General features: G+C 36.4%; 1 protein-coding gene across 1 annotated transcript in view; it reads right to left on the reverse strand.

Annotated features, from left to right (window-relative positions):
* Nucleotides 1–10,418, reverse strand: part of LOC138332254 (uncharacterized) — a 36,187-nt gene extending 25,769 nt beyond the window's left edge. Inside the window, exon 1 of the mRNA XM_069280274.1 lies at nucleotides 9,748–10,418. The gene's annotated coding sequence lies outside the window, so the exon portion shown is untranslated. The remainder of the gene's footprint in view (nucleotides 1–9,747) is intronic.
* Nucleotides 10,419–13,769: the final 3,351 nt, after the last annotated feature.

Genomic DNA, 13,769 nt, shown 5'->3' on the forward strand with positions numbered 1-13,769 from the left:
AACTTCACACATGGCATATGTAATACTGCACACACTATACATCAACGAACAACAGAACACAGACGGCAGGTTCCAGTTTAACCATACTGGCATTTTACTTCCTTCATCTGTACGTAACCGTTAAAAATGCCTTCGTTTTGAATTAACTTGTATTGCTGACAGCTAAGACAATAGAGTGACTGTGTAGACTTATAATGAGCCCTGTTAGTGGTGAGCAAAAGTATGAATACATGTTCATTACAGCTACAAACATTTAGTTTCAAACTCAACTGTGTATAGATGGTTACACAAACAGGCGATTTGACAGGAATGCCACTTGACCTCATCTTTATCTATTTTACAAAGATAATAGACATTGTATGTTTTGTCGACATCGGATACCTTAATTTGTTTACATGACAAAGGATGCTTTGTTTATTATAAAGTATACTACATACACTTATATTTGCCTACATATAATGTCAATACAGGTTCTTGTTCTCGTACATATATGTATATGACGAACTTATAGACATGAACTGTTATCGACATCTATTGCTATATAGAACAACCATACCTGGTATATCGACATCTATTGCTATATAGAACAACCATACCTGGTATATCGACATCTATTGCTATATAGAACAACCATACCTGGTATATCGACATCTATTGCTATATAGAACAACCATACTGGTATATCGACATCTATTGCTATATAGAAAACCATACCTGGTATATCGACATCTATTGCTATATAGAACAACCATACCTGGTATATCGACATCTATTGCTATATAGAACAACCATACCTGGTATATCGACATCTATTGCTATATAGAACAACCATACCTGGTATATCGACATCTATTGCTATATAGAACAACCATACCTGGTATATCGACATCTATTGCTATATAGAACAACAACCATATCATCCTGTATATCGACATCTATTGCTATATAGAACAACCATACCTGGTATATCGACATCTATTGCTATATAGAACAACCATACCTGGTATATCGACATCTATTGCTATATAGAACAACCATACCTGGTATATCAACTTCCTTATCCTGTCTATTCAATTCGTCTTATTTGGGTGGTTATTTTATTGTGGTTTTTTTTTGTTTTTTTTTTTTTTTTTTTTGGGGGGGGGGGGATGGGGAATTCTTATTATCATTTTAATTTTGGTGTCTTTTGAAAAATTGTTTTGTCTAAACGTTTGCTAATCTCCGGCATAGTAATGAGGAATTCATTGTTAGCTCCAAATATGGAAAGGGTAAAGGTATAAGCAATGTTAATGAGTAAACGAAACTGTGGGAAAAGATTCGCTTCCATCCCTATTTTGGTTTCATCAAACCAATGCCCCCTTCCCAGTTCTACCTTCCACTGTTCCTCGCCCTTCCCAGTTCTACTTTCCACTGTTCATTGCCCTTCCCAGTTCTACTTTCCACTGTTTATTGCCCTTCCCAATTCAACCTTCCACTGTTCCTCGCCCTTCCAAGTTCTACCTTCCACTGTTCCTCGCCCTTCCCAGTTTTACCTTCCATCGTTTCTCGCCCTTCCCAGTTCTACCTTCCGCTGTTCCTCGCCCTTCCCAGTTCTACCTTCCACTGTTCCTCGCCCTTCCCAGTTCTACCTTCCACTGTTCCTCATCCTTCCTAGTTCTACCTTCCACTGCTCCCCCGCCCTTCCCAGCTGTATTCCCTACCTTCCATGATTAATACTGGATCTAATAAAAATCGCATTCGGCCATAAGTCGACCTGAACACTGCTACCATAGGGAATCCCTCCAGTACCATACAGTACAGTACAATCAATAGCAAAAAGATGGATGTATACATCCGCGAGTCCGTGACGAGATTTTAATGCTTTGTTTATTCCTTAAGGTGTTACATGTGTGTGACTGACTTTGGATGGCCCCTGATCGACAAATCAAATATCAGTAAACAGAGGAAGGCAGCTCCATTAATTGGTGTCTATAGTTCCCCTGTCTAAGTACTGTTTCTGATTTCTGTTGGCTGAAGAGCCACCCAGGGGAGATAAGCGGGTGTCATTTTTGCACATACTCGAAAAGTCATTATCAGCTCGGTCGGAAAACAACTCTGAGAAACGTTTAAACAGTACCGATATGACATTTGTAGTCTGAATGAATGGGCTGGTAAAACTGACCCCAAGTACACATACATCTATGTACATTACTGTTCAGATTAACTGTACAGTCAATCATATTTATATCGGACAAACCATACAGTGAATTCATGGTTATAACGGACATACCATACAGTGAATTCATGTTTATAACGGACATACCATACAGTGACTTCATGGTTATAACGGACATACCATACAGTGAATTCATGGTTATAACGGACATACCATACAGTGAATTCATGGTTATAACGGACATACCATACAGTGAATTCATGGTTATAACGGACATACCATACAGTGAATTCATGGTTATAACGGACATACCATACAGTGAATTCATGGTTATAACGGACATACCATACAGTGAATTCATGGTTATAACGGACATACCATACAGTGAATTCATGTTTATAACGGACATACCATACAGTGAATTCATGGTTATAACGGACATACCATACAGTCAATCATATTTATATCGGACAAACCATACAGTGAATTCATGGTTATAACGGACATACCATACAGTGAATTCATGGTTATAACGGACATACCATACAGTGAATTCATGGTTATAACGGACAAACCATACAGTGAATTCATGGTTATAACGGACATACCATACAGTGAATTCATGGTTATTACGTACTACATTATCTTTAATTCCTCATCAAGATTCCTATAAGATACTTATATATAACGAGCTACGCTTAAAACGAAGAGCTTTCGTTGGTCCCTAGAGGTTCGTTATAACCATGCTTTCCTGTATGCAAAGGTGTTATCCTTCATATATTACAGAAATATACTTCTTCGGACAAACCTGTATATAAACACTATTTATTTGACATAAAAATGTCTTCATTGCCAAATTATCTGTATACACAGATCAAAACGTAAAATTTGGCTATTTGGTAACCGCAAAAAGCGGTCTTATTAAGCGCGTGATCTTGATACAGAGATGGTCGCTAAGACAGGTTTTACTGTACAGACAATACGTAATGGTATGACATATTGTCTATTATTGATACAACAAATGTAGTAATTATCAAACTCGCAGTTTATTATCATTTTGATATCGATGATTTTTTTCAGTTCTTATTTTTCTAATTATAAATATATTTCATAATGACCATCAGTTTGCTTATTTAAAGATACACACGATATTGCAAAAAGGACATTTATGTAAATTTTATTTTAGCTTTTACAAATACTAAAATTTATAATAAAACTAAGAAATATCAAAATTCTTATTTTATGAATGCTTAAACATGTAGCAAGATCATTTCTATGAACTTCAACATTAATTACTCAAATACCCACAAGTGTCAATCAAAAAGGTGCATATAGTATACGTTAAATGTGAAAGATGGCATACGAATGACGATTCTTTTTTTCTTTTTTTTTTTTTTTTTTTTTTTTTTTTAATTTTATTTCCTTACATTGTGAAGACATTATAAATATCCAATATCCATTTGCTGGTTAGAGATACGATTTGACAAGGCACTTTGTGATAAGGGGATCGTCAATTCCAACAAATGCCCGACGTATTACAGGCCAAAGGTGGTCTAGACAGCAAACAATAGATATTGGGTGTTTGTTTCAGTATAAATGTCTATCGAATCCACCATAGCTGAATAGCACTAATCAATTATCAACAGAAAAACATCCGAGATTAAAAACATATGTTATATAATATTTTTTACCGAAATACACAAAATATACATTAAACATTGCAAATTACCTAAATACGTACATCACTCACCGTTACCTACCTACACACGTATATCATTCACTGTTCCCTATATATACACGTATATCACTCACTGTTCCCTATATATACACGTACATCACTCACCGTTACCTACCTACACACGTATATCACTCACTGTTCCCTATATATACACGTATATCACTCACTGTTCCCTATATATACACGTACATCACTCACTGTTACCTATATACACACGTATATCACTCACTGTTCCCTATATATACACGTATATCACTCACTGTTCCCTATATATACACGTATATCACTCACTGTTCCCTATATATACACGTATATCACTCACTGTTCCCTATATATACACGTATATCACTCACTGTTCCCTATATATACACGTATATCACTCACTGTTCCCTATATATACACGTATATCACTCACTGTTCCCTATATATACACGTATATCACTCACTGTTAACTATATATACACGTATATCGCTCACTGTTCCCTATATATACTACACGTATATCACTCACTGTTCCCTATATTATCACGTATATCACTCACTGTTAACTATATATACACGTATATCACTCACTGTTCCCTATATATACACGTACATCACTCACCGTTACCTACCTACACACGTATATCACTCACTGTTCCCTATATATACACGTATATCACTCACTGTTCCCTATATATACACGTATATCTTCACTGTTCCCTATATATACACGTATATCACTCACTGTTCCCTATATATACACGTATATCACTCACTGTTAACTATATATACACGTATATCACTCACTGTTCCCTATATATACACGTATATCGCTCACTGTTCCCTATATATACACGTACATCACTCACCGTTACCTACCTACACACGTATATCACTCACTGTTCCCTATATATACACGTATATCACTCACTGTTCCCTATATATACACGTATATCACTCACTGTTCCCTGTATATACACGTATATCACTCACTGTTAACTATATATACACGTACATCACTCACCGTTACCTACCATACACACGTATATCACTCACTGTTACCTATATATACACGTATATCACTCACTGTTCCCTGTATATACACGTACATCACTCACTGTTAACTATATATACACGTACATCACTCACTGTTCCCTATATATACACGTACATCACTCACTGTTAACTATATATACACGTATATCACTCACCGTTACCTACTACTACCTACACACGTATATCACTAACTGTTCCCTGTATATACACGTATATCACTCACTGTTCCCTATATACACACGTACATCACTCACTGTTAACTATATATACACGTATATCACTCACTGTTCCCTATATATACACGTATATCACTCACTGTTACCTATATATACACGTATATCACTCACTGTTCCCTATATATACACGTATATCACTCACTGTTACCTATATATACACGTATCTCACTCACTGTTCCCTATATATACACGTATATCACTCACTGTTCCCTATATCTACACGTACATCACTCACTGTTCCCTATATATACACGTACATCACTCACCGTTACATACCTACACACGTATATCACTCACTGTTCCCTGTATATACACGTATCTCACTCACTGTTCCCTACATACACACGTACATCACTCACTGTTACCTACATACACACGTATATCACTCACTGTTCCCTATATATACACGTATATCACTCACTGTTCCCTATATATACACGTATATCACTCACTGTTCCCTATATATACACGTATATCACTCACTGTTCCCTAATACACACGTAATCACTCACTGTTACCTATATATACACGTATATCACTCACTGTTACCTATATATACACGTATATCACTCACCACTGTTACCTACATACACACGTACATCACTCACTGTTACCTACATACACACGTACATCACTCACTGTTACCTACATACACACGTACATCACTCACTGTTACCTACATACACACGTACATCACTCACTGTTACCTACATACACACGTACATCACTCACTGTTACCTACATACACACGTACATCACTCACTGTTACCTACATACACACGTACATCACTCACTGTTACCTACATACACACGTACATCACTCACTGTTACCTACATACACACGTACATCACTCACTGTTACCTACACACACACACGTACATCACTCACTGTTACCTACATAATACTCACTATCTACATACATCACTCACTGTTACCTACATACACACGTACACATCACTGTCACTGTTACCTACATACATACGTACACACACTCACTGTTACCTACATACACACGTACATCACTCACTGTTACCTACATACACACGTACATCACTCACTGTTACCTACATACACACGTACATCACTCACTGTTACCTACATACATACGTACATCACTCACTGTTACCTACATACAACGTACATCACTCACTGTTACCATACATAACACGTACATCACTCACTGTTACCTACATACACACGTACATCACTCACTGTTACCTACATACACACGTACATCACTCACTGTTACCTACATATCACTACATACACACTCACTCACTGTTACCTACATACACGTACATCACCCAACTGTATCACTCACTTTACCTACATATACACACGTTCATCACTCACTGTTACCTACATACACACGTACATCACTCACTGTTACCTACATACATACGTACATCACTCACTGTTACTTACATACACACGTACATCACTCACTGTTACCTACATACACCTGTACATCACTCACTGTTACCTACATACACACGTACATCACTCACTGTTACCTACATACACACGTACATCACTCACTGTTACCTACATACACACGTACATCACTCACTGTTACCTACATACACACGTACATCACTCACTGTTACCTACATACACACGTACATCACTCACTGTTACCTACATACACACGTACATCACTCACTGTTACCTACATACATACACACGTACATCACTCACTGTTACCTACATACACACGTACATCACTCACTGTTACCTACATACACACGTACATCACTCACTGTTACCTTCATATACACACGTTCATCACTCACTGTTACCTACATACACACGTACATCACTCACTGTTACCTACATACACACGTACATCACTCACTGTTACCTACATACACACGTACATCACTCACTGTTACCTACATACACACGTACATCACTCACTGTTACCTACATACACACGTACATCACTCACTGTTACCTACATACACACGTACATCACTCACTGTTACCTACATACACACGTACATCACTCACTGTTACCTACATACACACGTACATCACTCACTGTTACCTACATACACACGTACATCACTCACTGTTACCTACATACACACGTACATCACTCACTGTTACCTACATACACACGTACATCACTCACTGTTACCTACATACACACGTACATCACTCACTGTTACCTACATACACACGTACATCACTCACTGTTACCTACATACACACATACATCACTCACTGTTACCTACATACACACGTACATCACTCACTGTTACCTACATACACACGTACATCACTCACTGTTACCTACATACACACACGTTCATCACTCACTGTTACCTACATACACACATACATCACTCACTGTTACCTACATACACACGTACATCACTCACTGTTACCTACATACACACGTACATCACTCACTGTACCTACATACACACTACATCACTCACTGTTACCTACATAACACGTACATCACTCACTGTACCTACATACACTCACTGTTACCTAAACACTACATCACTCACTATACAGTACATACTCACACCTACATACACACGTACATCACTCACTGTTACTACTACATACACACGTACATCACTCACTGTTACCTACATACACACGTACATACTCATGCACATACACGTACACTACTGTTACTACAACACACGTACATCACACACTGTTACCTACATACACACGTACATCACTCACTGTTACCTACATACACACGTACATTACTCACTGTTACACACACAACACACACACACGTACATCACTCACTGTTACCTACATACACACGTACATCACTCACTGTTACCTACATACATTTTTCCAATTGTATCATTCTACCCAGCCTTCATCGCTCTAGCCACGCGGGCTGCCCAAGATTACACGTGTTTTGTGTATGGATTGTTTTAATATTAATATCGTTGTATACTAACTGATTCAGGTTATCAACCCTGTGGTTCAGATATCTATTGGCGCCGGGACAGTAAGTTAACAAAATTAACCCCATATAATGTCCATTTTATTAGATAATTCGGTTGTATTTTCTAAATCTGTCTGCCCGCTGATGCGGTTATACAGTAGGCTATTTACAGCATCCTTAAATAGATGCATATGAAATAGAAACCGTTCAGGCGAAATATATGTTCACAGACATAGCAATTAAAATATCAAAAAGGCGTGAAGTATCTTTCCGGAAATTAATATTTCAATTTTATCATTTCTAAAACATGTAACAAACAAGTAACAACTCAGTAAGTACTTTCCAGTATGTAAGCCTGTGCTATAGATTAACAGAGAATTCCAAATAATAAATTGGTAATTATTTTAAATGTTTAGATTAAAAAAAAGACAATTAAAAAAATGGATAAGGAAAACTTGCTTTTTTTATTTTGACTTATTTGGAATAAGAAACATTTTAGATATATATGTATTCATAAAAAATGAAAAAAGATAAGTCAAATGATATTGTCTTGACTCCGGTTGTGATGTAGTTGTTTCTGCTTGTTTTAGAATTCATTACGAGTATAATCCATAATATTCATTGGTGGATTTTTTTTTTAAATATTTATTTATTCAATAAAAAATTTCCAATTTCTTTCATAAAATTACTTGAATTTAACACTCAATTAATATATCCGCTAAAAAAAGTTGCGGATATTCTCCGTAAATCATTGCATTACTGACAGGCTGTCAGGAGCCGTTTACTCTGCCTACCATGAACCCGATCAATTATGCAGCACCGGGTGGATTGGACGAGCAAGCAACCGCCCGCCAGCTCATCGCAATACATTATGTATAGGTAATTGTAACAACGAGTGTAATTGATCGGGTGTTAGGTTATTTATGCATGACAAATAGACAGATCTGGAAGATTATGTTTGTTAAATTATCATTTACTTTTACTTCCAGTAGATAAAAACAGCTAGGGGGTCCCCGGACTCATCATGGTAGGATATTGTGTACGCCGGAACCATCTGGCCATGTCCCCGATATGAATCGCTGTTAATTACTAATTACCAGTAAACAAATTAGCGACTTGTTGTTTTTGTTTGACGTGTGTTCCGTAACATGTGTTCCGTGACAGGTGGCGTTATCAGCACAAAACATCATTATTACACATGGGTGACACCATATGACTCCGCTTTGTCCACTTGGGTGGACGGTCTACCAACAAATGTCCAGAGGTAGGGCCTACCCATGAAAGTATCCATCGGAGGGGCCCATTGTGAAGACCAGCTCCGCCTACTTTTCGGTCGCAGTGTATTCCGCCAGTAAATGTACTTATGTTATATATTATTTTGAAGCCAGGCAATTTTTTTAGAACAAATAAAGGTTATTACGTTTATATTAGTCAATAAAAATGTCATTTTTTATAAAGCGAAATTGTTATAATGTCATTTATCGCATCTACATTATATAGTCATATACAAGTCTTCCTGCCGGTACTACATAGCAAGTCATTTTAAATCAGTAAACATCATATCTTTAAAAACCTAAGTTTCGACAAGTGGTACACTATCGAATAATTATAAATAAAATTGAAATTGACAAAAAATGAAATGAAAATTGAGCCTACCTGCCTCGCTTATGACTTTGTCCATTGATAAGATAAATTCCATGTGAATGTAAGGCCGGTTACGGCAGTAGTTTTGTAGGAGTATCGCAGAGGGCGCGGAACACACACACGCGCTGACACAACTCACTAGCTCCCGATATATAGCTTCATATAAAATTCACTGTCCCCTGGTATTTCTACATCTCGCTACAAAGCGGAGAGAGTTGAAAATGACGGGGATTTGACCATCATTATCGCCGCCTTGATCTTTCATCACACAACCAAGTCGCCAATCGTCTTTACGAATCAATATTAATTTGATAAGGCCCGGCTTCCAGCAACATTTATATAAAATAGATATAAAAACCAAAGGAATTCATCCTCTCAGTTTAGTATTGGATACGCATGCGTGGTCTTAAAGCCTGGCAGTACGAGCTTCTGTCAAATAATCCATCACCGAGTATAGATAATGTTTATAATACCATCGTGACCCGCGCGCTTGATATACTAACTCGTATGATTATATAGCCGTGATTAATATCGAGTGCGTAATTAAACAAAACCAGTTAAATAAACATCCATGAACGCTCACGCATGGGCAATTAGTAGTATCCGGTATTCATGTTTACAGGTAGAGTACACAATGACAGGACAGTACTGTGATCTGTGTTGATGGTATCAGTATCGATACCAGACTAAATACTCTTTGATAATCATCTGATCAGTAACACACATATTACACGTGTCATTAATCGGCTGCAAAAGCTCAGAAAACAATAACGAGACAAAAACCGGGAACTGGGCATGCGCCGAAGTGTAACAACGGCCTCGTTATCAAAGTGATCGCCTCTCGACTGTTGATACTTTATAAGCGGCCTGCCTCGCCCTTAAATCCCCTGGGCCCAACACGCACAATATCACAAGGCCCTGTAATCCCAATCATAACTAATATCGTCTTTGTATAAGTTTGAACTTCGACGCAATACCCTCATTCATCTTTGTTAGAAGATCTTAATTAAAGGATTAAAGAGTGCTCCTTTCATATAATGTCTACTTAATGCGTAATGTATCTATTCATTTCTCCCTAATGCGATTTTTGTATGTGCAGGAATTTCCGAACACGAAATTCGTTTTTAACGTGTCGAATGTCACTGATTGGTACATGACGAGATTGAATGGGGACTTGATGACGACGCATGCGTGACTGTCACACATCACAATTTAAGTATTGAAGAGATATTAAAGCTAGGGATACTTGCCTTTGCAATATGGTTCGTCATCAATGAAATCTCTTCATTATTTTGACTAGAACTTATCAGAGCATGCGTGAACGTTTGATCACGGTTTAGATATCCTCCATTCACCGCTGTCAATATACTTTACAGGTAGTAGTATTTGGTAAGTGGTTAGTACGTTGCAAGATCATACAGGACATGCTACATTTTACATTAATCATGCGCATTTGGACAAAATTGAACACAGTTATAGAAACAAAAAAGAGGGTGATCGTAGTTATGTTTTCCACTCCTGAAGTATAACTAACCTTACGCCATTGTGCATGGTAAATGTGAAAACGATTTATCAAATATTTACTTATTGCCTAATACATCTCGTTGTGGTTGATGTATATAGAAATTTTTAAAACGCTTCATATAACGATGCAAGTATTGGAAAAAATTTTCAAAATTTCACACTTGCTCCGCGATTCCCTACATACACCATTTTCAAAATATCGCAGGAACATCACTTGTCTGCAAATAAAAATTCGAACCCCGCATTGATTTTGCTAAGTTGGTTTTTTTTTTGTATTTCACCATAGTTTAGCTACACCAGGGTTTATAGTCACCTCAACAGGTCTATTGGATTATGGTGTAAACACTATTCCCGGGCGTATATTTTAGACAAATTAGGATTTTCAGATCTTCAGTTCCATCGATTAAGACGTCCAATTTCCGGTTTTGCGCATTACAGATGAGCTTTAGAACATCACAACAGCTGTGTCGACTAATATAAGTACAGGTTGTATGTATTTAAATGATACTAAATAAAATAAATTTGTTGATAATCTTCTAAACCAAGGAAATACTAGTTCTAAATGATTTTGAATAGTTATTATCATTTGACGATTAATGGAATCTAATATATATTTAAAGCATTATTATTAAAAGACGCATTATCCGAAGCCTACAATTGTATACATGTATAACTTCCGGTAAAAAACCCAACATTTATATATATACGATCATACCGACTTTCTTCGAATCTTCAAATCTGAAAACATTATGTTCAAAATTCGAACTTAGTCATCTTTTTCTTATTTTGTACAAATTTTTGTAGATGTGAAATATATTTTTAGTTTATCGTCTTGAATCAGTCAGTTAATCGAATGTTTTACAGTTCTTGACGGACTCTTTTTCTAAGTTATGTCGGCGTATCAGAGGTGACGTTACAAACAGCGATGGCATCTCTACGTAATTAGATAATGACAACAATTCTAAACCAATGAAAAGACTCGTTACAAGCAAGATTTGCATTAATTCAGGAAACTAACCTACGCTCACGTTAAGTTTTTATTTTCGTTGTAGAGTTGACATTAAAATGTTCTCAAAAGATAATATTCCACATCTGATAAGGAATATTAATTGAATTTATCAAATCACAGTATTCCCGTATCATAACGTTTTAAGTGTATCACACAAGTGCTTTTTTCCGGAGAGTCCCTTACATAATGTACATGTAGTATGATAAATGAATTAGAATAGGAAGTTGTAGTGTTAATGGTGACGCCGTTTTTTTTAATCTATTTACACTAACTATATATATTATGTTTCATGTTAAAAAATTCATAATCATTAACGTTTCAAAACGTGTGTGGTTTTGTTTTACATCTACTGGTCCATTTAATTAAAATTATGGTTGAAACAGAACTCAAAGTGAAATTCTACCAACCGGTTCGAATTATGAATCACAAAATTTTACGATAAATTACACACAAATGTATATTGCCAACAATTAAAACGTCCTTGTGGATATGTTGCGAACAAGACGAAGTATATCGGCATTCTAAATCATATTATTAGGCAAGCGTTGTGAAATGTAGACTTTGGAAACGCCAAAATGGTTATAGAAGATAATTCAAATACCCTTTACTTAATCGTTACCATTCTTACAAAATCATATAAAATACACTTATTCAATTGCAAAAGATGGAAGTGTTCTTATCATTACAAAAAGCCTCGCTTTCCTTACGATGCTTTGTTTATGAATATCTTGTCTTGGGTTCGTCTAAAAACATAAGTGATTCTCTATTTATCATTTAATAACCGTTCCTACGTTTTAATTATTCATTACATTGTTTTTGGTAATTTCATGAACTTTTGTTTTATTGTTTTATATCAAGGATCTAACTATTCGTGGTTTATTATTTTCTCTAATACATAATAGAGACAGTCTGTTGTTTGTATTGATGCTATCAAACAAACATGACGCAGGACTAATGCTTTGATGCTCTAGAACGCCGTCAGTTCGTACCATCTATTTTCTGTGTGAAATTAAACACTTTTAAATATGAAATATGATTTACGGAACGTTAATAATAGCACGGATCAACCAAAGTGTGCCAAGATTACCATACAATGATATTGCGCTATATAGAGTCGACAATTCTGTCCGTTATTATATCATATACAGAATACGTCTTATACAGCACGGAGTGTCCGAGATGTCAGCAGTACGATGCAGTGGGACATCACTATACGTCGTTATTTGTCCATCGATATGGCAACAAAACAAACAAGTAAACTCACCATACACGCGAATTTAACACACACAAGAGGCACAAGAGGCCGCCATGACATACAACTTGACTTCAGTGTTAACTGGACGTTATCTTCTACAAATCAAATAAAGCATCTCAGATTTGTGTCTAAATAGGAACAAGCACCTGTTAAAATGCTATCGCTTAAATAATATTCATGAGGCTTGACCCAATGCCGGATTTCCCAAGGACCGTTCTAGCTTGTCGACATTAAAACTCACCATGA

This window comes from Argopecten irradians, chromosome 9, assembly GCF_041381155.1.
Source record: "Argopecten irradians isolate NY chromosome 9, Ai_NY, whole genome shotgun sequence".
NCBI classification, from domain to species: domain Eukaryota; kingdom Metazoa; phylum Mollusca; class Bivalvia; order Pectinida; family Pectinidae; genus Argopecten; species Argopecten irradians.